The sequence below is a fragment of the Triturus cristatus genome, chromosome 7 (genome assembly GCF_964204655.1).
Source record: "Triturus cristatus chromosome 7, aTriCri1.1, whole genome shotgun sequence".
NCBI lineage: Eukaryota > Metazoa > Chordata > Amphibia > Caudata > Salamandridae > Triturus > Triturus cristatus.
Window position 1 is genome coordinate 895,632,839 of NC_140590.1, and position 27,367 is coordinate 895,660,205.

The window sequence follows — 27,367 nt, forward strand, 5'->3', positions numbered from 1 at the left end:
ATCAAGAAGCTTTTTGGATTTAATAGTACAGCAGCTAAACTAATGCAGACTCTCATTGAAGAACTGAAGTCTATAGTTTGTTTAATGCCAACACTTCAACAGTGCTCCAACTTCAATGAACAATTACTACAACTGGAGAAAGAAGATATTTGGAAAATGCAGTTATTGATAAAATGGAACATCAGGGAGTCAAAGTACTGCTCACAGATAAACTGGATGCTTTGAAGAAGTCTGTCTAAAAAACTACAGAATTTGAAAATATTTTGCATGTCAGCAAAAACTGCTGAGTTATTTTGTGCCATAATTGAAATGTAGAGGAAGGGTTAGGTAAAGTACTTGGTTTGATTAATTTCCAAAATAGAGATGCGGTTGAATACTTGGTCATAACATTTTATCAGATTGATGGTATGAAGCAGATTGGCCTTTGTGTTTTTTGCTAGTAAAAGACTTGTATGTACAGAGCCAATAGTTTCCATTCTCTCTAGCATATGCTGTTACTGTCCATAAATCACAAGGTTTAAGTGTAGATGCAGCTTTTGGTCATATGGGAAGTACTGTACTTAAAGAAGGAATTTCATATGTGGCATGGTCATGAGTTAGAGCATTATCTGGTTTGTTTTAGATTGATTTTGATAAAAAGAAGGTTAGTGCTGATGCAGGCTGTGTAAGAGAGTACAATCGGCCAAGAAGTGTATATGTTTCTCATTTAGGCCAATGCCCTGTTAATGAGAAACAGATAACTGAGAAAAAAAAGGAAACAAGGACGATCCAGAAGGTGTTGAAAAGTGGAAAATTATGGAGATATTGTAGTTTCAGTTGGTAAAATAATTCAGGTGTCAACTGCTATGAAAATGTTGTTATCAAGGTACTGTTTCAATTACCACATCTAGTAAACTAAATTCAACAAAAAACAAATAAGGGTTTGTGTTCTGCACTGTGTCACTTGCTTCAAAATGTATGTTTCCAGGTCGCATGATCCACGCGAATATCGACATGATCATAACCACAGTCATGTTTGCGGAAACGCGAAATACAATATAAAATTGGTTTTCTCTGAATAAAATTACAGATGACAAGTATGTTGGTAAGCACCCATGGCCAAAGATTCTTTGTCATATCTCTAAATATGTGTGTTACACTTTTTTTAAAACACTTGGTCTTCATGAATACTGATGTCATAGCGACTACTGATGTCATCGCAGAAACCGAAAACCCAATTTAAAAGTGGTTTTCTTTAAAAATGCGTACATATAGGTTTGTTTAAACAGTATGTTAGTAATTAACTATTGACAAACTGTGTTTAAATAATGGCTATATATATTTTTTAAATTTTTTTTAAAACACACAGGGGGATATTCTCAAGAACGTTTGATAACCATCGCAAATTTAGCTTAACGCACCTCTTCACATCGCAGTCTATTGCGAAAAATAACACCGTGGTAATGCGGCATTCCCAAGCTGGCGGCACCATGCAATAGGCTCACGATGATGCGTCAAAAGCCCGCGACAAAGTCAACGCAACACCACAAAAATGCGAAACATAAGCGCAAAAAAAGCTGCAATGAGGCCAAGCACGATACAAAATTCAGTGAAAACCAGCCACATGCCTTCAATTCCCAAGCGTAATGCGGGAAAATGCACTATAAAAGCAACAACAACAAAAAACACAAAACCAAATCAAACTGCGTAGCACCATGGATGCACCCAAACCGAGTGCAGAGGACAACCCGAACCCCACACGCCCCACGGAGGACCAGCCAGGAACGCGTGCTCGGGGAAGGGAAAGGAGAAGAGGAAGAGGGCGTTCAGTCCGCAAGAAGACCAGACCATCGTCACGGAGGTGATAGAACACTACCAACAACTGTTCGTCACCTCCACTGCGTCATTGGTAACACAAACGGAAATATGGCAGTCCATAGTCAACAACGTGAATGCAGTTGGAGTGTCAAGGAGGTCAATGGAGGAGGTCAAGAGGTGCTGGCATGAAGTGCACAGCCAAACCAAGGAGAAACTCGCTGCCAACAGGAAGGCAGCAAAGGTGACTGGAGGTGGGACTCCTGCTCCACAGGAGGAGCTGGATGAAATGGTGGCCACACTCATCAGTGCGGAGACAGTGCAAGGAGTTGGTGGTCTGGACACAGCTCAATATGACCTGACCCAACAGCAACAGGGTGAGTACCGACCAGGGCCTGGGGGGAAGGAGGGAGATGGGCACAAGGGCACACATGCACAATCATGCGCAGCGCACTGCACACCCACAATGAGTGTGGAACATGTCCCTGATAACCTTGGCACACTGCAGCACACATAGAAACACCAAGTAGGCCCCCATCCACAATGTGCACAAATGGTCCCCCCTCCATATCACCAATGTCTCAACCTACCCATGCACATGTCCTGATTCCAGCAAAGCAGCAGCTCTGTGAGCCACACGGACTATGCAATGACACTTCATGACAGATAGCATGGCTGCAGTCACAATACATGACATGGTGCACGAGATGACTTTGTGGTGGCTGAGTGTGGGCCACATCCGTAAAGGAGCAGGTCACACTCTGACACATCCACATGCACCTACAACCCATGACGTCAAAAACACATCTGTAGACAAACAATGCACAAGAGTATAAAATATGTCCAAGAGCACCAATGACCAAAGTTGCAAACATCAGAGCACCCAAAAAGCACATAAAGTCAAAGGCACAATGCCTCAAAGGGATAAGGGGCCACCAAATCAGAGCTGCAGGGCCGACTCGCCAACAATGCAGCACACACACAGCAATCACAGCACATCAACATTGACGACAATACAATGTGGTACAAAGTGCAACACTTACACCACAGGACAGAGGACACAACTGGTGCCACTCGTGCGTAGAAACTGGCCAATCACATCTGGCATTGCATGACACTGTGAGATGATAATGTACGAGCTTAACCTCACATCCGTCATGTAGTCGAAATGCCCACTGTCTCCCATCAAATAGCCAGCTCCTCCAAAACAGTCACAATGTACATTGTCATCCAGTCTGTATGTAAACATGTACAATGCATGAACATACATGGAACACACTGTTAACCATCATCTCCCCATTAAATTGCAGAGGGACAATCAACACCTCCTGCAGAGCAGACCACACATCTCTACAGTGATGAAGAGGACACCCTGCACATTTGCCCAGACACCCTCCAACGGCTTGTGGACAGCCTCTGCACCCCATCCCCAGGAGCAGGGCAGCCCAGCTGCATCGCGGTGACCCTACACCCTGCACAGACCACACAGAAGGAAGCACACACCACCACGGCTGGCCCACAGGACCCCCACGACCAACACATGGAATTCCAATGCTGGGTGTTAGCGTGCCAGAAGGAGATGGCTGATCAGCTTTGGGTGGGTTTTGACCTCATTACAGCCAAATTCGATGCCATACGTGGGTTTCTGAGTGCCATCAGGGACCACGTACAGTCCCTAACAGACACCCCCTGTCCGCACCATGCTCACCGACAATCCTTGGCTGACCTCGCTGGGGCCATTACTCGGATACAAGAACTGTCTAGTCAGACAGGCTCCAGCGATGACAGCACGGAGTTGGCACAGATGCAGAGGACAATGGAGACCATAGAGTGGATGCAGTCTGAAAGTAGGGTTGCCACGGCTGAACACCAGTGAGATGTAGCTGGGATCTTCCAAGCCTTGCAGATCCTCATCTTGCCATTGCTGCCACAGATCCTTTCCCAGATAACTGCTGCTGGAACTTCGACACACACATCTCCACCACCGCACACATGTGACACCCCAGACACAGATGTCTCAGAAGAGTAAGATATGGAGGGTAATGACTGTGTGAGGAAGGAGCAGTAGCATCCGTACCCACCACATGGCCTGTCCCTGCCTGGTTCAGCCCTATGCATCATACACCTCTCACTGTCCCCCCAAACACTCTGCAACATTCACCTGAACCCCGACATGGACTGCCATATCTGTTTTGTACCGATGATACAGCAAACCGGCTGAGGACTGTACTTTCACCTTCAGATTAACTTTGCATTCCCCCAAGGACTCTGGTTGGCCCACCACTGGGCAACCACTTAATGTGGGCTCGAACTGGCCATGTACCCCTCCAGCCCAGAAACACCCCAGAATGTGAATAAAACATTCAAAATCACACAGATGTGTCATGTCTATGTTTACTCATGTGTACTAGTATGGATGAATGTAGGGACGTTGATTGCACTAAAAGGTACACCCTGGTAAATGTCATCAATGCGCCCGTTTGACCCTGACCCACATGGCAAATTAGATGAATGTGAAGGTGTGAACTAGCTGTGGCCTCATTTCACATGAACAACAATCTCGCATCCCCCAATGTAGCCCCACGTCCATGTATTATATAGGGCTGTGTGTGTAAATGTCAGAATCGGTAGCCCATCTGAAATAGTGTCCCCCCATCGCATGTGGCTACAGAACATCTTTTTGCATGACGTATTCACACACATCATTGTGGACACAGTCTGTTTTAATGGATCGTATTGATCCACATGGCAAGAAGCTGGACACCATACTCACATTGCTGAAGACACGTATGAGCACAAGTCTACCAGCAACAATCCCAAACACAATGTGTGCCTTACAGAGGTGGAGCTGCCAAAAGGGATTCACCACCTATGTACCAGAGGCAGTCTGTCCCTCCCTGTGTACGGACAATGCTCATTGAGGCACATGATTTGTCATACTAATCAACACTCATCACAGTTGTACACTGGTGAAGTTGAGTAGACTTTATTAGCATGTGTGTGTCAGTACAGGCAAGTGATGGGCCACAATAGGCAGAGAAATGCTTGACACTTACAGGCCGAATGGGACAGTGTTGAGGTGCAAGGAATGGGGAGGCAAAAATGAACACATAGCCTTACGGTTGGCAACGGTCTCAGCCCACCTTGCCTTGCTAGTCGAGTCATGTGATGTTTGGCATCTGCTCATAGCCCCGTGTCAGGGGACAGGACTCTCAGCCCATGGGATCTGCATGGAGCTGTACCACCGGACTACGCCGACTGTGTGCTATGCTGACAGTGAGCAGGTGAAAGGGACCAATAATGTCACATGTTGTACGACATTGCCATGTGAGTAGTCTCCCTCCATCAGTATGTCAGGTTTAGGAACTTTGCCAAACGACACAGTGCAGCTCCGCCCATTGGGCTGCAGCACCTTGCACAGATGTGTGACAACACGTGTAGGTGCACGCACATGCATTCTGAGTCGAAGCGAATGCAGACATGTCCACTGTTTTTCTGGCTTATGGGACCATTCCTCCACGATGCAACATGGTGTTGGGACCTGTGCTCTGGGTATCAATCATTTGTGGCTGCAGGAAGGTAGTTACTCATCCAGGAATGCGAGCGCTGCTTCATAGGCAATCAGTTCCAGAAGTACGTTCCCGAATTCAAGGAACAAGAGGGATAGCCAGTCCATTAACTGGTCCAGACAGATGTGCTCTGACCACGCAGTTTCACCAATCCACAACACAGCCCAATAGGGGAGCGCCTCGATGTGGTCACTGCACACGATGACTTGTGCAAACTCCCATCGACTGCTGCCAGCATAGATACCACATATCAAGGCATCCCATGCACGGGTATCCCGGTTGCACTCCTGTTCGTGGGTCAACAGGGGGCGCACACACAAGTCATAATCCAGTTCAGCTACCGTTGTGTTGGATAGGCAGACCTCCTTAGGACACTTGAATGTGCATGATCAACAGTGGAACCATGGCTGGACGCATGTGACGTACTCAAGCCAGGAACTCAGACGGTAACTGATTCACAAAACTGCCATTGGCAGATTTCCCAACAGATGCAGCATTCGTGCACGGTACATTTCCACGTGACTGGGGTTGTGCATGTGCCTGGGGTTGCCTGCGATTGTGTTTGTTGGTCTCCTCAGACCGGCGACAGTTCTGTGGATTATATGCCACAGCTCAGAGCAATGAGTTGTATGTGTGTTCAACGTTTGGACGAATGGGTTGTTTTTTTTAACAATGTGTTGGGGGCATGCAATGCAGGTGTAGCTCAAGCAGGGACAAGTGTGTGTGGGGCATGGACACGTTGCTCTTTTATTAGCGCAGTTCATAGTGTGGAAGTTGCAAGAGTCTAGTGTGGTATCTCACTCAAGGGGAACCAGGCGCATTGGAGACCAAGGTCGGAAGTTCGTATGTCCTTCCGCTTTGTGTATTGAGACAAAGGAGCTTTCATGCATAATTTTAGTCTGACTACTGCTTGCATTTCTGAAATGTGATGTGGCCTTTGTGCTGAAATTGTTGCCAGGCCTTAGATTTAGGGTGCACAAATTGCAAAACACACGCAACAGTTGGCATGTATGTGCCAAGGGCCCAATTGTCCTTGCGCTCCTTGTTCAGTCCATCTCTCTTTCTCTTTCTCTCTGTCCTTTGATGAGTGCCTGACACACCTTATCTGGGATATTGTCTTACAGGCTGTCACTTACAGATTGTCTAGGGATGACCCGCCATGACTCTTCCAAACAGTTGTTTGGTGAGAAATTTGATTGTGATATTTTGTTTGGACTCTCTATGGTGAATGATTGATTTTGCTTTTTCTGTGCTCACATGACTGTTAGTTGTTGTGATTCTGAAGCATCAGGCAAATGATTGTGTTCATGATTTCATGACATTGATATGCAGTCTCTTGGTCTGGGGGAAGTGGGGGTGCCCGGGGTGGGGCCTGGGGGGTGGTCCAGGGGTGGGTGGCTGTGGGTGTTGTGGCCCTCTTGGGTGTCCGAGCTGCATGATCGTTGGCTCCATGGCATCTGTTCTTCAGGTGTGGCTCTGGGCTGGGCTCCCTTTTCTGGTGCAGGTTGTAGTCTGACTTTGCACCAGGTCAGAGCAGGTGTTAATTTCTTACTGCTAACACGCCTTTTCGCATGTTTTGTGTTCTTATCGCCGATCTGGCTGGTCGTTGAGAATGTTGAGGTGTGGTGTTGTCGTGGCTTTTTGCTCGGGAACACCTACTCTGCATCTCATTAGCGATAGTTGTCGGGATCATCCGTGGCAATGTTTTTTTCGGCTGCTATCACAGATAAACTGGTGGTATCAGCTGTTTTCAGCAGCTTGTGAATGGAGTGATGAATTTGTCGCAATTTTGGCTGAGATAAAGTGCTGATAACTCAGCGATAGATCCTTGAGAATATGCCCTGCCGTCTTTGCAACTTTTCTGTGGAACCGGAAGATACGTTTTTTTTTAAAAAAAGATAGTTTTTAAGTCTCTTAAGTAATAGTTCTGAAAGAAAAAGAAAAAAATAAAAGAATAGAAATTCACTGCTGGAAACCAAAGGTTACAGAGACGTTATAGTTTGGACACAGAGTTAAAAAAACATTCAAACCTTAGGAATTCACTGAAGAAAACAAAAGGTTACTGGTACATTATAGTTAGGATATGGAATGTGGAAACAAACATAGAAATTCACTGAAAAAAACAAAGGTTACAGGGACATTATAGTTAGGCTCAGATTTACTGTAACGTAAGCTAACTATAACTTACGTCCCTGCAATTCACTGCTTATGACCTCACCAATTACGTAACTCATTTCATGGTGAGTAACATCACTGATGACATCTCAAATGACATCACTCCAGTGATTGTGAGTGTTTTCTTAAAGTTTCTGAGTGTTAACAATACATAGTAAGATACTATAAATATTTAATTATTAAACATTGTATAGTATTAAAGAGTCATACTATTTATAATACATATTATGTGAGTGGCTGTGGGTATCCATGTGTGAGTAGGTGTCTGAGTGGCTCTATGTGTGTGTGAGTGGTTAAATGGGTGAGTGAGTAGCTGTATTGGTATGTGACTGTGTGGGTAAGTGACTGTATGGGTAAGTGAGTAAATGTGAGAGTGGTTGTATGGGTAAGTGTGTGCTTGTGTTAGTGATTGTATAGGTGAGCGAGTACATGTGTTCATATATGCATGAGTAAGTGAGTGGATGTGAGAGTTATTGTATCGGTGAGTGAATGGCTGTTTGAGGGATTGAATGGTTGAGTGAGTAGGTGTGCGAGTAGTTGTATGGGTGACTGACTCAGTATGTGAGTGATTGCATGGGTGAGTGAACAGGTGTATGGGTGGCTGTATGGGTGATTTAGTGGTTGAGTGAGTGGTTGTAGGAGTGAGTGGATGTATGGGAGTGGGTGTATGGCATGTTCTATGGGGATATAAGTGGGTGTGAGAGTGGTTCTGTGGATGGGGTCATCAATGTTGTCATTTGAGTTGTCATCAGTGATGTCATCGACCATGCCATGAGTGATATAACATATGAGGTCATAAACATTGCATTGCAGAGGTGTTAGTTATAGTTGGCTCAGATAACTATAACTGCTGAATTTCTATGGTGTTGTATGAGCAAGATCTGGGCCTAACTATAACTTCCCTATAACCTTTGTTTTTTCTGTGAATTTCTATGTTTTTAAACAATTCTATATCCAAAATATAACATTCCTGTAACCTTTGTTTTTTCAGTGACTTTCTACATTCATTTACATTGTGTTTCCTAACTGCAACCTGTAGACTTTAAGAATGGGTGTGTGAGTGGCTGTATACGTTGGTGAATAGGTGTATGAGTGGCTGTATGGGTCTGTAAGTGGCTGTGTGAGTGGTTGTATGTGTCTGTGAGTGGATGTATGAGTGGCTTTATGGAACTGTGAGTGGGTATGTGACTGCCAGTGTGGGTCTGTGAGCTGGTGCATGTGTGCCTTTGTGGGTCTGTGACTGCGTCTGTGAATGGCACTATGAGTCTGTGAATGGGTGTTTGAGGGCCTGTGTGGGTCTGTGACTGGGTTTGTGAATGGCGCTATGGGTTTGTGAGTGTATGTGTGAGTGGTTGTGTCAGTCTGTGAGTGGGTGACTGTGTGAGTGCCTGTGTTTGACTGAGAGTGCATATGTGAGTGGCACTATGGATTTTGTACATTTGCTTACTTAGGGTATTTAAAAAGGAGAACCATTAACTCTGCTCTCACCAGGACAAGACAAGAAAGAAATCACTACAGATCAGATTGTGCTTCATTAGATCAACAATGCATTAACCTCCATTAAGAATTTCAGACTGTTTTCCAACATGAAACACAAGAGAAAACACATTTGATTTGCCTTCACCAAGCCAAAGAAGTTATGAATGTTTGTGCTTTACTGAAGAGGACCTTCAACGGGGGCACCTGCTATGTTTATTTTTGTAAGTGCTGCCCATTGAGGTTTAATTTCTGTCAAATGCACATCAGGGCCAGAATGGACCATCATTATTTCCAAGAAAAGTCCCCAGTTTTGCCCAAAACGTCTATCCAACTGGAGTACCTTCATCTGGTTAATTATTAAGTGCTACCTCTTTGGGTGAATGTCTCATGCATATTCTGCACTACCGCTGTGTAAAAGACCACGGGATAATGTTTCCAGTGGCCTTGTGTGCATTTTATTTTTTGCAATGCGATTGTTCCTCGAGCGTCTTCTTCCACAAATCTAGGATAATGTGAATCCTTGTCAAGAGAAGACGATGAGACTGCAAAATCTCAATCAAACAGGGGCACTTCCTCTTGACTAAATGGAGTAAGTGCTTCTGTGTTTGGTGGAGTAGTGCTCGTATTCCTCTACATCTAGAACTTGTCACCGAAATCAGCTGGAATGCACTCGAGGGCCTTTTGTAAAGCTGTCCATCAACATTGGAAATGGGGGAAGACCTTTGCATACTACTAAAGAAAGTGGGGAGGTTGGCTGCACAGCCTCCCTCCCCAGGCCAATTGCAAAAGCAAACAGGTATGTCGCGAGTGTTGGCACCTCAGGAGATAGCAGACGCCAGACCTCGGGCGGAGGTTCCAGGGGCCATATATGTCTCCAGAAGGTTGGCCCCCTCATTTTTTATTCTAGGGCTGGCCCCTGGGAGATGGTGGTCCTCTGATCCGTATATGGCCAGGGAGGGAGGCCTCACGGTCCTCATCCCTCTTTTTCAGAAATGTGGTTGGCCCCAAAAAGGTTGTGGACCCGGGGGCCAGGGGTCCATGCAGGCCCCCTCTTTAATGCTTATTGTGTCACCAGGGAGGTTATGTTCCCCAGGGCCGAGGGGGGTTCGCACATCCCCCATCTATCATTGTTATTTATAGCCCCTGGGTGGTAGTGGACTCTGGGGCCCAGGAGGTCCACGTGGCCAATCGATTATTATTATTATCATAAGCCACAGGGAGGTGGTGGTCCCCAGGTCTTAAATAAGCCCTTGGAGGGGGTCCCCATGCACCCCCTCCATTTCTCATAAACAAGGGCATACCCCCGGGACCTGGTCAACCTGAGGGCTACATTAAAAACAATCAGAGAACACAGGTTTTTTTTTTGTAATTCATGGCGATATTAGTGAGCAACCAACACAGCGGAACCCGTTTGGGTTCCAGTCAAACCGCACAGCCATTTCAGCAACTGAATGAATCAAATAAATTAAGTTCTCCATTTTCTCTTTGTTTAAACTCCATGCTTACTCCTTTACTCTTTTTCCATATTCCTGTTAGTTCCATGTTTACTTCAATTCATTTTATCCATACCACGACCACGTCAGGCTTTTCACATTGACGAAAAGGACACCACATTTTTCCACATATTGCGTTTTTATTTTAAAATTACCTAATGCATTTCAGGAAGCCATCTTCCCTTCTTCAGGGGTATCTATAATGAAAAAATTAAAACAATTTTAATCGAGATTGCCATCAGCATAAATAATATATTTAAGTATCAACCGTGTATTTAAATTCATCTGCTTGACTGCCTGTATATCGTGCTAATTAATGCTAAATGCAATCCTCATAATGCAAACCTAATACATTCATCATAGTTACATAACCCTAGGGTGGGCTCACAACTGTCTCCCATTGGAGTCCCCCATTTTGTGATATGCTTCACGAATTTCTCCTTGAATAAAAAAAAAATGCTATTTTACCCTGGCAGAGTCCCTCTGGGACCCCAGGACCAAGGCTATGGGGTTAAGGTACTCGTACCCTGTCCCCTTTTCTGTTTTCTTTTACTTTTTTGGGGGACTCTGCTGAAGCCAAGTCCCAAGATGGTTGCCAACACTTCCTTGTTGAAGTGTTGGAAGCCAATCAGAGCTTTGCAGATCTCTGTATGAGTTTGTCATTATTTGCAAAAGCATCACGATTGTAGATATACAAATTTGGATTTCATTTAATACCTCGCAAACTACTGAACAGATTTACACCAAGTAATTGAAAGCATAATCTTTGGGCGAAAAGCTAACTTTCTGACACATTTTGTGTAATACCATCCAGCAGGTTCAGGCTACAAGTCTGTCAAAAGACTATACAGGAATGAACATGAAAAATGCACTTTTTAACCCCCATTCTTCACAGCCCCTGTTTGATGGATCGACCCGAAACTCACCATGCACAGCTAGAATTAGTGAGAAAGAGTGAGAGAGAGAGGAAGAGAGAGAGAGAGAAAGAGTGAGAGAGAGAAAGAGTGAGAGAGAGAGGAAGAGAGAGAGAGAGAAAGAGAGAAAGAGTGTGATAGAGAGGAAGAGAGAGAAAGAGACAGAGAGAGAGGAAGACAGGGAGAAAGAGTGAAAGAGTGTGAGAGAGAAAGGAAGAGATGGAGAGGTAGAGTGAGTGCCGACACTGCGGACAAAACCCTCACAGCTCACCTTTCCATCACCGGTGTGTCTCCAACCACGTGCCACGACATACTGCAGCCGTGAAGTACACTCATCTGAAACATATTATAGAATCAGTAATGGCAGAGTACATACAACTGCACACACTTTTATTGCTATCCCGCCCCTAAGCACCCAGGCTGCTGCAAACCATCCACTCCCACTGCCCAGAGGTGTCTGCCAACCCCTGCGCCCCCAGGCTGCAGCACACCATCCACTCCCACTGCACAGAGGTGACTGCCCAACCCTGCACACCCAGGCTGCTGCACATCATCCACTCCCACCGCCCAAAGGTGGCAGTCCGCCCCTTGTGCACCCAGGCCTCACTGCTCACCTTTCTGCCACCAGTGTGTCTCCAACCACGTGCCGGGACATAGTGCAGCCTTCAAAGTCACTCATCTGAAACACAGTATAGAATCAGTACATACAAATGCACACACCTTCAGCGCTGTCTCACCCCTGCGCACCCAGGCTGCTGCACCCCATCCACTCCCACCACCCAGAGGTGTCTGACTGCCCCTGCGCACCCAGGCTACTGCACACCATACACTCCCACCGCCCAGAGCTGACTGTCCGCCTCTCTCGCTCACCTTCTGCCGCCGGCGTGTGTCAAAGAGGGCCCACTATGTGCTGAAGTGAGTTCCAAGGCCGCGGGCCGTGTCCTTGGCAGCCAGAAGGTCGCACATTTGATTCTGGGGCTTGATATCGCAATGGCCGAGAACATATCAATGCACAGGGCATCATCCCAGACTGCACACCCGCTCAGCCCTTAAGGTGCCACTAACCCTGTGACCCACGAGCCAACGCCACATGGCAGTAGGCACACGATTCCCACCACACTGTGGTCCAGCAGGGCTCAGACAAAGCCTTACCAGTCCGGACCACCAGGACGGGGCATCATCGCAGGCTGCACACCCGCTCAGCACTGATTGTGCCCCTACCTCAGTGCACCAAAAGTCACTGACCCATGACGGTGTGCCTGTGCCGGAAGGAGTGTGCCCAGTGCCACGAAGTCTTATACCCGCCAATCATGGTGTCTCTTTGATTGTCTATCGTGGTGCGGCAGCCATCATGTTAGCTCCGGCCCTGGGGACTGAGTTGGTAGTGCCCTAGACCCAAATGCAATATATGTGATGCACAGGGACACACCCAGACAGAGTGGAAATGGCATTGTGCACGTGTGCCCATGCCTTTTTATTGGCAGGGTCATGTGTCCTGTGACGCTTGTGTTTGATTGGTGTGGGTGTAAACAGCCATGAGGGAGTGGCTGTGGCATACTGACAACTAGACCTGTGACCAACAGATCACTACAATGAAAACCTGTTCCATTTCGCATTGTCGTTCCTCCTTGTAAGCGTAAGCAGAGAGGGCTGGCATGGCATATGCCAGTCCTGCGTGAGGCTGTGAACAATGACTCCGGAACTCTGGGCATGGTTCCGTCCTGGGTTGCATGAGTACTCAACTGATGCGGGTGTCTCTGTTTTAAGTTGGACTACAATCTGCAACATGAAAGGGAGCCCAGCCCACAGCCACACCTGAACGACAACAGATGCCATGGAGCCAACAATTATGCAGCTCGGATATCCAAGAGAGCTCCGCCACAACCCCCTTGTCTGCCATTCCCCCTTGACCCCCGACAAACAAATGTGACAGCAACCTTCCGAAATGTGGAACGTAACAAATCAGCTGATGTCATACAATTATATCAATCAAGACGTATGTGAGATTGGACAAATGAGAATCACAGTAATCTATGGATTTACTTATAAAACATTTTATTTAGACAAAACAACAAAATAAAAGTAGGTACAGCCGTGGCGTGTCATCCCTCGACAATTTGTGAATCACAGCCTGCAAGACAAAAAGCAAGATAAGATTGTGCGTCATGCGCCCATCAAAGGAGAGAGAGAGAGAGAGAGAAAGAGAGAAAGAGTGAGAGAGAGAAAGAGAGAGAGAGAGAAAGAGAGAAAGAGTGAGAGAGAGAGAGGAAGAGGAAGAGAGAGAGAGAAAGTGTGAGAGAGAAAGTGTGAGAGAGAAAGGAAGAGATGGAGAGGGAGAGTGAGTTGCGACACTGTGGACAAAACCCTCACAGCTCACCTTTCCACCACCGGTGTGTCTCTAACCACGTGCCGAGACATACTTCAGCCATCAAGCTCACTCATCTGAAACATAGTATAGAATCAGTTATGGCAGAGTACATACAACTGCAAACATCTTTATCGCTGTCCCGCTCGTGTGCACACAGGCTGCTGCAACCCATCCACTCCCGTCACCCAGAGGTGTCTGCCTGCCCCTGCACACCTAGGCTGCTGCACACCCCTGTGCACCCAGGCTGCTGCACACCATCCACTCCCACCGCCCAGAGGTGACTACCCACCACTTCGCATCCAGGCTGCTGCACACCATCCACTCACACCGTCCAGAGGTGACAGCCCGCCCCTGCGCATCTAGGCCTCACTGCTCACCTTTTCACCACCAGTGAGTCTCGAACCACATGCTAGGACATACTGTAGCCCTCAAGCACACTCATCTGAAACATAGTATAGAATCAGTAATGGCAGAGCACATACAACTGCACACGTCTTCATCGCTGTCCCGCCCCTGCGTAACCAGGCTGTTGCACACCATCCACTCCCTCTGCCCAGAGAAGTCTGCCCGCCCCTGCACACCCAGGCTGCTGCACAGCATCCACTCCCACCACCCAGAGTTGTCTGCCCGCCCCTGCGCACCCAGGCCTCAATGCTCACCTTCCACCACTTGCATGTACAAAAGAGGGCCCACCACATGCCTCTGCAAGCCCCAAGCCTGGGGCCAGGGCACCCTCCACATCATGCAGCCCCGCTCCGCAGGCCACCAGCTCTCACATTTGGTGCTGCGTCTTGATTTTGCCATGGCAGAGGACATACCAGTGCACTCGCCATCATCGCAGGGTGCATACCCGCTCAGCCCTTGCGGTGCCACTAACTCTGTGACCAGCAAGGCCACGCCACGTGGCAGTAGGCCCCCACTGTCCGATGGCTCAGGCCTACACTGCGGTGCAGCAGGGCACACAAAACCTGAACTGCCCAGACCGCCGGGACTGGGCATCATTGCAGGCTGCACACTCGCTCAGCACTTACTGTGCCCCTTCCTCAGTGCACCGAAAGTCACCGTCCCGTGGCAGTGTGCCTGTGCCAGCTGCAGTGCATCCGGTGCCACCAAGTCTGAAATGGAAATCGCGTCGAGCACGTGCGCCAGGTACTTTTTATTAGCAGGGTCACGTGTCAAGTGACGCCTTTGCTGGATGGGTGTGGTGTGCGTGTAAACTAGGGGTGGGCGGAATTTGCAAAATCCACTTATCGCGAAAAAATGTTAAATTATCGCAAACAAGCGGAAATATCGCGAAGATGCAGAATTTTTTTTTTCCGCATGTTCGCGAGATTTTCTGCATGGTTGCGGGTCGCCAACTTACCCATGTGGTTGCTCGCGGGCGCGGCCATCTTGTTTTGAGTTGTCTTGCGGTGCATGATCGCGAGAAGAAAGACGTGATCGTGCGACGCATGATGTCACCGCGGGCGCGAACTGTCGCGAGACAGCGCAAATAGCTAAAAACAATCCAACATCTCATGGAGAACGCGACCGGATCAAGAAAACTTGTCGGCGAACGCAGGGATTCAGGTAAGGCGATCGCGCGCGCGCGAGAATGTATTATTTTACAGCGCGAGCAAGAAACAAATTATTGCCAAGCTGCGGAAAGCGGAAATTGAGATTTTCGCGCTCTCTGCGGAACGCGAAAATGTCAAATTATCGCAATTTCCGCAAACGGAACAACATTTTTGCCCAGGCCTAGTGTAAACTAGGCCTGGGCGGTAAATTCCATTCCGCTGGCGGAATTTGCAGAATTTGGGTAATTCCGCGTTCCTCGGAGAAAGCGAAATTGCCCAAAATTCTGCGTTCCGCCGCTTCATGGAATTTTTGCTTGTTCGCGTTCTCAAAAGGCGTGTTCGCAAGATATTTCCCCAAACAGGAAAAAAACATCGAGAACAAGCAATTCCGCGTGTTCGCGGAATTTCTGCATGCTTGCGGCGATTTTTTACTGTTTCGCGGAGCTTTGTGTAGCGCTACTACGCAAATTCCGCCCACCCCTTGTGTAAACCAGCCATGAGGGTGTGGCTGTGGCGTACTGATAACTAGACCTTTGACCAGCAGATCACTACAATGAAAACCTGGGCCAAGTAGCGTTGTCGTCCCTCCCTGTAAGCGTAAGCAGAGTGGGCTGGCCTGGCTTATGACAGTCCTGCGTGAGGCTGTGAAGAATGACTCTGGAGCTCTGGGCATGGTTCCATCCTGGGCTGTATGAGGAATGAACTGATGCAGGTGTCCCTGTTGTAGTGCTGCTGCCACCCGGGACGCAAGCGCCAGAGTGTCACCCTGTGACCCAAGTCCCACAACATGGCCAACATGGAAGGTAGGGGGAGTCACTGACCCTACATTCATCCATACTTCCACACATGAAAGATCGTGGACATGACACATCTGTGTGGATATGAGTGTTTGTTGCACATTCAGTGGAGTGTTGCAGCTGTAGCAATACAGGGACATGGAAAGCCCTATTTTCGGTTTTTGGCACATGGAGGGTAGCCAATTAGAGCCAAACTCGTGCTCGGGGTTAGGCTCTGCCAACATATGTACTTACCCAATCACTCCACCAATTCCCAAGCACTTATAAATTCACTATATACTCTCCTTGCAGTACTCTAATTATCCAGTCTCTACACATGTACTTATACAATGACCCAGATAAAATTACACAACCAAATTCTTCCCCACTGTCAGAGGTAACATGGTTGCGTGCGCTGTCCACAACACAATGTAATGTGGTAGGGTCCAGGGGCATCATGCATACATAATGAACACATGGACACAGTTAGATAGATAGTGGAACTGTGTATTGACACGCTCGGCCCCTTTTTATTACCAGGGTCACATGTCCAGTGACGTCTGTGCTGGATGCGTGTGGGGTGAGTGTAAGCCAGCCCTCAGGGAATGGTTGGTGCTGGCAACAAGTACAACAATAATCATCAGATTACACACAGAGATTCAATCATAAAGGGTCCATGACTTGTGCTGCACTAAGGTAGGGGCACCAGATGTGAAATCATACACAAAAGATTCTATCATAAAGGGTCCATGAGTAGTGGTGCACTTAGGTAGGGGCATCAGAAGCATTCGGCGTGTGCGCAGCCAGCGATGATGCGTGGTGTGGGCAGGCCGCACTGGGAGCAATGTCTCTTGCCTACTGGACTGCGTCATTTGCAATCACGACTCGGTCTGAATTGTGAGCCCTGCTGTCCGCAGTGTAGATTGAAGGCAGTAGTCAGCACAGACATCGAGGAAAGCTTTTTGTCACTTCTTGACAAAATCCGAGGACACAGAGTACAGTTCACTCTGCAATTAATAAATCAAAACTGAATTTGAATTGTGCGATCTGCTGTCCACAGTGTAGACTGCCATTCAGTGTTCCTTTGGACTTTCAAGATCAATTTGGTCATTGTACTAAATCTATAACTGATATAAAACCAGTTCTTGAAGCAAGAATAGTAAAAGGATATTGTTTGGATACACTTGGAGGACATTGATTTTGGTGCACCTTCCCTTTTGTACATAGATTACGTTATAGCTAGCTGCTTACTGGACTGTGAAATTAATGAATGAAGATTAAATTTGAATTGTGAGCCCTGCTGACCGCAGTGTAGGTTGGAGGCAGCAGTCAGGTAGGGCCCACAGCCACGTGGCGTTGACTTGAACTGCACAGTTAGTGGTACCTGAAGCACTCAACGTGTGCACAGCCAGCGAAAATACGTGGTCCAGGTTGGCTGCACTCAGAGCAATGTCTGTTGCCTACTGGACTGCGTCATCTGCAATCGCGACTCGATCTGAATTGTCAGCCCTGCTGTCCGCAGTGTACATCGAAGGCAGTAGTCTGTACAGATATAACTCTGCGGTACTGTGCCGCTGGGTTCGCAGGGGGCCTGTGTCAAGGAGGCCGGTGATCATGGTGGCGGCCTCGTGGCAGGGTGAGGGCCGCTGCTGGGGAGACGCGATGGCCTTCCCAAAAGTGAACCACGCTATTCGTTGCGAGTCTTGTCTTCGTCTGTCAGATGCCTTCTGACAGTGATGAGTTTTTGGATACCGAGGCAGCCTCATTACACCACATTCATTTTGAGCTTACCACACCCTGGCCTATTTATTCAAACTCCTACGATGGAGTGGCATACGTTGGACCAGCCCACTCCACTTCTGCTTCCTCTCACAGGGGGGACGACAAAGCTACATTACCTAGATCTTCCTCACTGCCTGAGGTAACATGGTTGTGTGCAGTATATGTACACATGGAGAGGTCTGTGCTCTGCATATCACCGCTACACTTGCCATTGTGTGCATTCTTATTGATGGTTGACTTGCCTCCTTCACACCTACTTTGTTCCCACCTCTCCCAACATTCAGCTATTGTGTGGCTGAGGGGCCATGCCGTTTTCAAATGGTCCGCTGTCCAGTTCTGCGCTGCCTCGGTGGTAGTAGGGAGGGAGGGAGGGAGGTCTGAGGGGACCTGGGGGTGGTGGCCTTCTTGGGTGTCAGAGCTGCATGATCAGTAGCTCAATGACATGTGTTGGTCTTCAGATGTGGCTCTGGGCTAGGCTCCCTTTCATACTGTAGGTAGTCGTCCTGCTTTACACCAATAAAAGGCAAATGTTAAATTCCTACTGCTAATGAGGCTGAACGCCTGTTTTTGGATCGCATCGCAGATTTGGCTCGTCATTCAAAATATTGGTGGTGTTTCATGTTTTTCTGTATGGGAGCGCCTTCTCTGCATATCATTAGCGTTAGTTGCGATGTTTTTTTGCGGAAGCTATCGCAGGAACACTGGCGATATCGGCAGTTTGCACCAGGTTGAGAATGGGATGATAATTCTTTCGCGACTTTTGCTGCACTAAAGTGTCAATAACTGAGCGATAAGTCCTTGAGAATACGCCCCATCGTTTTTTGTTTCATCCGGATTCGCGCACCCAGCTGCTTTTTATTAAAAAGAAAAATATATACATTTTTGGGCCTTTGGTGTTTCTGTGGGATCTCCTGAGCAGGCCTAGGGGGTCAGGGTGTTTGTACCCTGCCCACTTTTCTTGTGTTTTCATCTTTTTTCTTGTGATTCTCATGTAGTTACAACAAAGTCCTAATAAACACAAGGGCTCGTTTTAGATTTAACCTATAACCCAACAGTGGGGACTTATTGCCGAGTTATCGGCACTTTAGCACTGAAAAAGTAGCAAAAGAATTATCGCCCCATTCTCAAGTTGTTGCACACTGCCACATTGCCCACGGGCTGACCGTACTAACACAGCGGACAATTAACATACTTCAGCAGACAAAGCTGCTGGCTGTGCTGCACCCGTTGCCTTCTGGTACCTTCTCACTAACAACTGCCAGAGTCAGAGGAGTCTCACAGCTAGCCCTATTAAACTTCCTCACACGTCTTGGACGCATGTCCACAAAAGCAATGAAGGGCCCCTGTATCCGCACCACCCACTCGTCCCAATTTGTAGTATTCCTGCACAACCAAACCCAACCCCAGCCGTTGCTTGACGTCTCTGTGCTCCAGATCAAAGATTGTAGTCACTGAAATGGGGGGGTGCACCAGGTCATAAAGTCCAGTAGTCAACAGTTGTGGAAAAACAGAACTTTATTACAAAAACATAAATTAACAACACAAAAACATCAAACAACGAGTGACATTCTCAATGGGGAATATCAAAAGGGCAACTTGTGGATCCAAATAACTGCAGATCGTCCTGGATATTCCTATACTCCACATTCAGAAACCTGTTGGATAAATGGTGAGAATGGTCAAGCGTTAGTATGGTTATAATCGTAATATGGTACAATGTATCGCACTTGAACAAACCGGAATGCTTACAGCTATGATCAATCTGGCACAAAATGACTTTAACAGATGTATGTGTGGTCGTAACTTTCGGTATGTGTGGTCGTAACTTTCGTCGGAAAGAAAATGATCATTACAACCACACAAACTTCTGTTACAGTTTCGTTATCAAGGATTTATGATACCTGTAAGTATTACGTTTTGTTTCAGCTTGATACACCTGCATCTTCATTTCACGCACACTGCATGGGAACAGCTGGAGACCAAGCAAGGTAACCATGCTATAGCAGGCTTCGTGCACATGTTGGGGCAATTGACTGCACACATGTACTACTTGTGCTTGCTGTCGACACTGTACACAATCACCGTAACAGAAACCACACACATTCTAACTATGGGCAGGCAAAACTGGACCACAGGGGCCTCTACACCAATGTTGATGCAAACTTCTCAGGCAGTGTGAATGATTCCTACATCTTTTACAAGCATACTAGCCCTACTCCCCAGACCAGTCCGCCGCCCAGCAATGAGTGACCGACCCTGCGCACCCAGACCTCAATGCTCACCTGTCGCCACCGGCGTGTCTTCACCACATGCTGGAACAACCTCCTCAGCCGTCACTGGATTCCTCGGTACAGGCCCCCAGCACATTCTGCTGCACCGCGCCGAGGAGTCATCTCTGTGTTGCATACACGCGCTCCAGGGAAGCTCACAATTCTTGATTGCCAGGATGGTGTATCGAGGCATACGCATCATCGCAGGCTGAACACCCGCTCTGCTCTGGTGGCACTAACTCAGTGGAATTCAAGTCATGGGAGAGAATGGAAATGGCCTCCAACACATGCGCCCGTCCCTTTTTATAGGCAGGGTGACATGTCCTGTGATGCCTGTGCTGTATGGGTGTGGTGTGGGTGTAAACTAGCCATGAGTGAGTGGCTGTGGTATGCTGACAACTAGACCTGTGATCAGCAGATCACTACAAGGAAGACCTGGGACATGTAGCATTGTCATTCCTTCCCTGTAAGCGTAAGCGTAGTGGGCTGGCTGAAACGGGCATCCTTCACTACTTCACCAATATGGCGGTTTGAATCCGTGCACCCACCGACATAGGTACACGATGGGTGTGCGACTCCACTTTTCTCAAAAAATATATTTTAATATTTAATAAAAAAGAAGACATTATATACTTTTAATAACAAAAACATAATTACAAAAACTATTTTTAGGATATTAAAGTTACAAAATATCACTAAATAAAATTCAAAATTACTGAAAAAAACCATAGGTTTAATGAACATTATAATGATAAATTAGCATTTAAAACACCTTTGAAATTCACAAACAAAACCATAGGTTTCAGGGACGTTATAGTTAGTTGGACATTTCACTCGTACAAAACCAGAGAAATTCAGCCTTTATAGTTAGTAGAGCTAACTATAACTCGCAACCCCGCAACGCACTGCTGATGACATCACATATTACATCACTCATGACATGGTCAGTGACATCACTGATGACATCTCAAATGACATCACTGATGACATCATCCAGTGACTGTTTCTATAAAGTTTAAATATGTTTTGTATATATGCCAAGGTGTATTGAAGAGTGAGTGGGTGTATAGTGTCTGGGTGAAGGATTTAATAGGTGTGTGACTGTATAAGTGAGTGATTAATTGTGTCTTACTGAATGCATGGGTTAGTGACTAAACTTTGTGAATGTCTGTATCAGTCTGTCTGTTGTTGTGTAAGCAGCTGCAAAAGTAGTCACTCTTCGCTGATTAATACCTCCATAGTGTTAAAATCATAACATTTTGGTGGACATAGGAGGTTTTTAAAGCTAACGGAGTAGAGGTGAATAAGGCTGTTTGCAGACAGATCTCTATTTATATGAATATATTTGTCTCACTTCTTGTTAGTGAGCACCTCTGAATTAGTTGATTTTCACTTTTCTTTTTATTTCTCCAACTCCCTTTTATCATTGGTAACATTATTACTGTGCGCTGGCTCCATAATCATTTTTCTTGTGATTTAAATACAAGACAAATATAAAAAAATACATTTACTATCTATAACATTTCTCACCATACATTCTTTATGAACAGCCATATAAAAAAATTAGTAAGTAAAATATAGTTGATAATAGGTGGCATTATAAATCAGAAAGAACAATGAGGTACTATTTCAAAATACACAGATAGCTTTAATTCACTACACAATTTTCACAGACTTGGACCATTTGAAAATATATAACGGAAACACATAGAATGAAATATTCCAGGGGCTCAACAATTTCAGTAACTTGTAACAGCAGAGATTAGGGCCATTTTCATTAACATATTCACACTTTTGCATAGACAAAAAAAGTAAATGGTGCTAAAGATGTCTTCTCAGGAGCCAAGTCTCTAAGTGCCGACACATACCGTAAGCTAGGTGAACACTCTACCTCATTTTTAGAACTTTGTGATCTTCACAGACAGTTGTTAGGGAAGGAGGTCTTCTGATATGCGGAATGATAGTGTAATAAGTCTTGTACTTGCAATCAGTCTCCTCAGTATATATCGACCTGCTAGGATACAGTGAAAATGCAGGAATTTGGTAGTTTACAGCTGACTGATTTGCAATGAAAGACAAACAAAATATTGTTGGAATGCTTGAATTAATCTCAGCCACTGATTGTTAATCGGTGCTACTTTCCAGTGCATTACTTTTATGCTCACTCTGCCCTTATAGACAGGGATCATGGATAAGCAAATCAAACTTACTCATGACCACATGAAACTATTTATATCCATTCTAAACTACTAGGTCATGCCTCATGTGAAATGGAAAACAAGCCATTAGAATAAGGTTCTACCTTGTTGGGCATCATCAGTGTGGTACAGGTTTAGTAGAAGAGCACAGTGAGCCTTACACCCATGTTTGGGCAAGCTTGTGACACTCAGAGAGTCTCAATTGGAAAGTACAATTATGGCACAGCAGCAATACATCCCATTCACTGCACTAAAGGCCGGTGGAATAAGAGGCCCAAAAGCCATCCCATCCTTTAGACAGCACCTTTGATGTTGGGGGATTCAACTCCATCGGCAGAGAAACAAATCGTCTGTAGGCTTTGCTAAATAATCAAATAAAAGTGTGAACTGCTCTGTGGGGCTTAATCTCCCACAATGATTTAGGAAGCACTGGAAGAGTCAATTATCTTGCTTGCCAATGGTGAGCAATGCCCTAACATCTCCATTAAGAGTATAGAACATAGGTTTCTAAACATTTTAAATAGCCATTGCACTGTGTGATGCAACGTTTTTTTATAATATAACATTGGTGATAGCTGTGTTTGGCTTTGCCAATGGCAACAAACTTTAAAAGCCCCCAGGATTTGCAAAGCCAATAGTGTCTATCACCATGGTGTGAGGGACGTGCGATGGGGGAGTAAAGCAAAACCTAAACTCTCTCATGTTGCCGCAATGCATCTGACTCTACAAGGCATGCTGTATCACGCAATGTTGTGGCCATCTGAAAAGAATAGATAAAAAGGATTTCATTGTTTGCTATACTTTTTTGTTTTAACCATTCTTTATTGAAATAATAAACATATTTTCACATCATTGGCACGTGTATATATCAACTAATAAACAGTTGTAGTGAGGGGAGTGGGAACTAAGTGGTGTTAGGTTAAAAATACCTGACTAGTAGCACTCTTGTTTTATTCCCGCCTCCAGCTAGTATGATTAAAATCAGGAGTTGTGTTTGAAAGAGGAGACTATAATTAGTCTATTCTCTTCAAAGCTAGTCAGTCAACATGTTTCAAGCCTTTTCCCTATTGGCTCTTTGTCAGGACCTATAGGAAGACCATTTTCTATTGGTGCCACTCCTCAAAGTCCTTCAATAGGAACACAATAGCTTGCATTCCATGCGCATACCCTTATCATACATACGGTAACATGTAATGTCAGTCTGTATATTTTTGACGCCGAACTAGTGCATCATGTTCTTGCCAGGAAGGAGGGGGCCTGTAGTCACACCTTCGTCAGGGCTGTCCTTGGCCTTTGTGCCTAAATTCAATCCCTGGTCTCCAGGTCTTCTTTGTGCCTAAATTCAATCTCTAGGCTCCAGGGTTGAGACTCACTGCGCCTGCAACTACCCTTGCAGCTGCCTGCCTCCTCCTGAGCACATGCCAGCCATGTCTTGCATCTGTCATCCAGTGGCGATTCACCTGCTGGACCGAGGGATGGGTTCTGGTGGAACTTTACACAAATGCTGCTTTTGTTCCAGGTGCTTTGCTCCGCTTCACTTGCTATACTTTGAATAAGGCCATTCGAGCCCTGGCCTTTTGCTTGCTCATTAACACTGGTGAATATAGAGCAACTGATTTTGCCAGTGCTTGTCTATTCCTTATCAGTGCTAACACTCACAAACATGGTGGCAGGGTATATAATGCTGCACCAACTACCAGTGTTTGTCCAAAATAATAATCAAAGCAGCTTACAGTAATTCATAATACAGTTAACAAAAAATGCCCACCTCTCAGAAACCAGCCACTATTAATGGTTTAAAATATAATCTATACACACAAAGAGTGATAGAGGCAATATAGTAAAAAAACAACACTTTTAGGGTTCAATTCCAGAAGCACAGAAAATAAATAAATCCCTGTTCTCTAGGTGCTGTGATGAATTCTTGTATTCATTTGTTTTACATATAACAGCCATAACAGCCAAAGCGTTTCACCCTTGCAGGCTTCTTCAGGGCTGCAAATGACAATAAAAACGAATTCACATATAAAACTATGTACACAAATGTACACCAATATACATTGTGACCACTAATTACAAAAATAAATATAAATAATTGTAATTTAGTGCAGCACATGTAAGCAATACAAAAAACATCATATACCTATTTACAAGAAAGAGATCTCAAATCAAAAATCAAACATTAGCACCTCAACTGTGTTAGGGTCTGGAGAGGCGTGCGCTGGAGCAAAGGAGGAGAGATAGGATACCAAAGGGAGCCAAATCAGGTCGCGTTTAATTGCTAGGGAAACGGGAGATACGTAATTTGTATCTAGGCGATGATGGAAGCAAACTGCATTCCACCAGGATTGGTAGGAGACATTTGCAGCCTGTTTCCAATTAGAAGTAATGGTATGGAAAGCCACGGCAACTAGAAGGTCAAGTAATAAATAATGGGAAGGAGATGCGGGAGTGTCGGTGATAGGGAACCTAGAAAAACTTGCGAAGGGGAAAAGGGAATTGTTTCTTAAATGCCTTTTTTGATATGATATTACGTTCTACTATACTATATAGTATTTTTCATTCCTATACGTAGGCTCTGTTCATGTAAGCTTCATGCTTGTTATATTTGCTTTTAATGAGTTTCTATTGAATTGCTTATTTTTTGTATATGTTTATCATGATGACTATACCCCGTTCCCATCCCTTCTCCTTCCCTTCTTTATTTCTTCAATAAACTCAAACTTAAAAAAAATCAAACATTAGAACATAACTCCATATAATCACACAAAAAACTAACATGATGAACATACACATAGATATTTTTTAGCCATTTCACCTATCAAGAAATGGTAAACTGGAAAGACTCAATACCAATCACTAATGTGAAAAAATGAAAAGAAATAAGGAAAGACAATAAGTAAGAAAACCAGAAACGAAAAAAGTTGAAAAGAGGAGGGAAACAGAGGAAAAAGTCCCACAAGTAAAGATAAAAGGACACAAAGTAGTTAAAACTGCATATTAGTACCTCAAGAGAAAAGAACCAAAACGTATCGTGTAGAAACACAGCGCGTTTCTTTTTGACAAATCCCAAGTTATACAACAAGCGGCACCGCACCTTGCATTAAGAACAATTACAAGTACAATACAAGTAGAAATTCTTCCAAAATTTCTAAAGCATCTAAAACACCGCATCCGGCCTGCATATCAAGCAATCATTGTATTACCCACCTATGATACGATCCGCTACACGTAGGGTATTGGCCCAGGTAAGTAGATGATATCTCCAATGGATATTCGAATAAAAAGTCTGAAAAGGCAAAACAATCCCGCTATGGTATGTATACAAAATCAATGCACTACGTGGCCATAGAAGAAAACAGATACAAACACCAGTGTGCACCTATACCGCATTTAAGAGATGATTTCGGGTGTTCCCTTGCAGTCCAGGTACATTAAATGCACCACTGTATATGCCATCATGCTTTTACAGGGCTTGATGTCATGAGGAAGAACACACCCAGCGCATACAACGGAAAACATCCCCAAAACCAGAAACATACCTGAATCAGAGTGCTCAGGAGTACCCGCACGGAATGTATGTCGGTTGATCAAGTGTACACGGTTCAGACTGAATGCAGTATAGAACCAAGACGCGTAGTGTATCGCACTACACCACAGGCCTAAGACTGAAGCACATTTACATTGTTACAAATAGGACCAAATATTAATGAGGAAGTACATAAAGGGAAATATCTGTGCCATAAATGTGCTCCTTTACGCACTATGCCCCAGGAGTATCTGTATGTTTATCCGTACTCCAACATGGCAAGACATACTGGCACAACAACACAATTTAAGGACCGGCCATTTACTAATGAAAAGGTGTATAAGAAAAAAACCTTCTTAATTGTCAGTGCAACCGATTACGCACTATGAACCACGACTATCTGCGCTTTTACACAGCAACCCAGATTGGTCGGACATACTAAAAAGATACACATGACAACTTAGTAAATCCATCTTAAGGCTCAAGAGACTGCCATAGCAGTACATCCGGTTATTCAAAACGCCCAGCATGCACACATAACTACCAACAGAATGCAGCCTAACCACACCCGAGATTTTAAATCACTAACCCCTAGGCAACACAGCTATTGGCAAGGCCCAAAGTGCACCTGTTTTAAAAGCTCACCTGTGCAGCGGCACACAAAGGAAATCTTATCCCGTCAGTTCGGGAAGTGAACCGTCACGTCGAACGAACCCGGTGTTAGAAAGCCGAATTAGAGTGACGTCGGCTGACGTGAAAATGCGGCGCTGATTGTAAAAAATGAATACCAGCTGAGTTAAATTAGTTCAGACGCCATCTAAGGCGTCCATATTTGCATTTTAAGAGGAAGGACTAGAGAAGGTTTCACAAATACATTGCCCCAGAAAAATAGTTGACCGCACACGCAAATTTTGTTATCCAGTGCCCCAAGCAAAACATTAACTTTCCCTTTAAAAAGTAGAGAAATAATTTTTTTAAAAACATAGAACAAACAAGAAAAATATAAAGGCGAGGGGTCTTGAAGCCTATAGTTACTACATTTTTGCAGGAGACTCTTTCCAATTATCAAAAGTATTTTATTGTTAAACGATCTCTATGAATTCCGATGTTTAAGTCATCCTGGATGACCAGTGATTCAGTTCTGTCAGATCAAAGGATGATTTGGAAGTGTAAGATGCATTAACCTAGATTTTCAGTGAAGTGGGTGCGAAAGTTTCATAATGTACAGCCACGCCCTTTGAAGCTCAGAGTGTGATCATTAGTACCCAGACCCCCTGTTGTCTCCCAAGTGAATGGAAGAAATGGGACAAAATATTAAAAACTGGCTGATTGGCATTCTAGCGTCTACTTGCAGACCAAACAGGCTCTTCATTCACGGCCCTTCCAGTTGTGGCTTAGCTACCTCTGTGTTTGTGTGAGCTGCAACTAAAAGGCACAATTTAATGTGTGGAAACACACTGGATC

General features: G+C 45.3%; 1 long non-coding RNA gene across 1 annotated transcript; it reads right to left on the reverse strand.

Annotated features, from left to right (window-relative positions):
- Positions 1–22,491: 22,491 nt before the first annotated feature.
- Positions 22,492–26,634, reverse strand: LOC146810816 (uncharacterized). The gene is made up of 3 exons (XR_014965739.1): positions 26,549–26,634; positions 25,585–25,663; positions 22,492–24,369 (listed from the first exon to the last, which is right to left on the reverse strand). It is a non-coding gene; the product is annotated as an uncharacterized LOC146810816 (long non-coding RNA).
- Between the last annotated feature and the right edge of the window lie 733 nt (positions 26,635–27,367).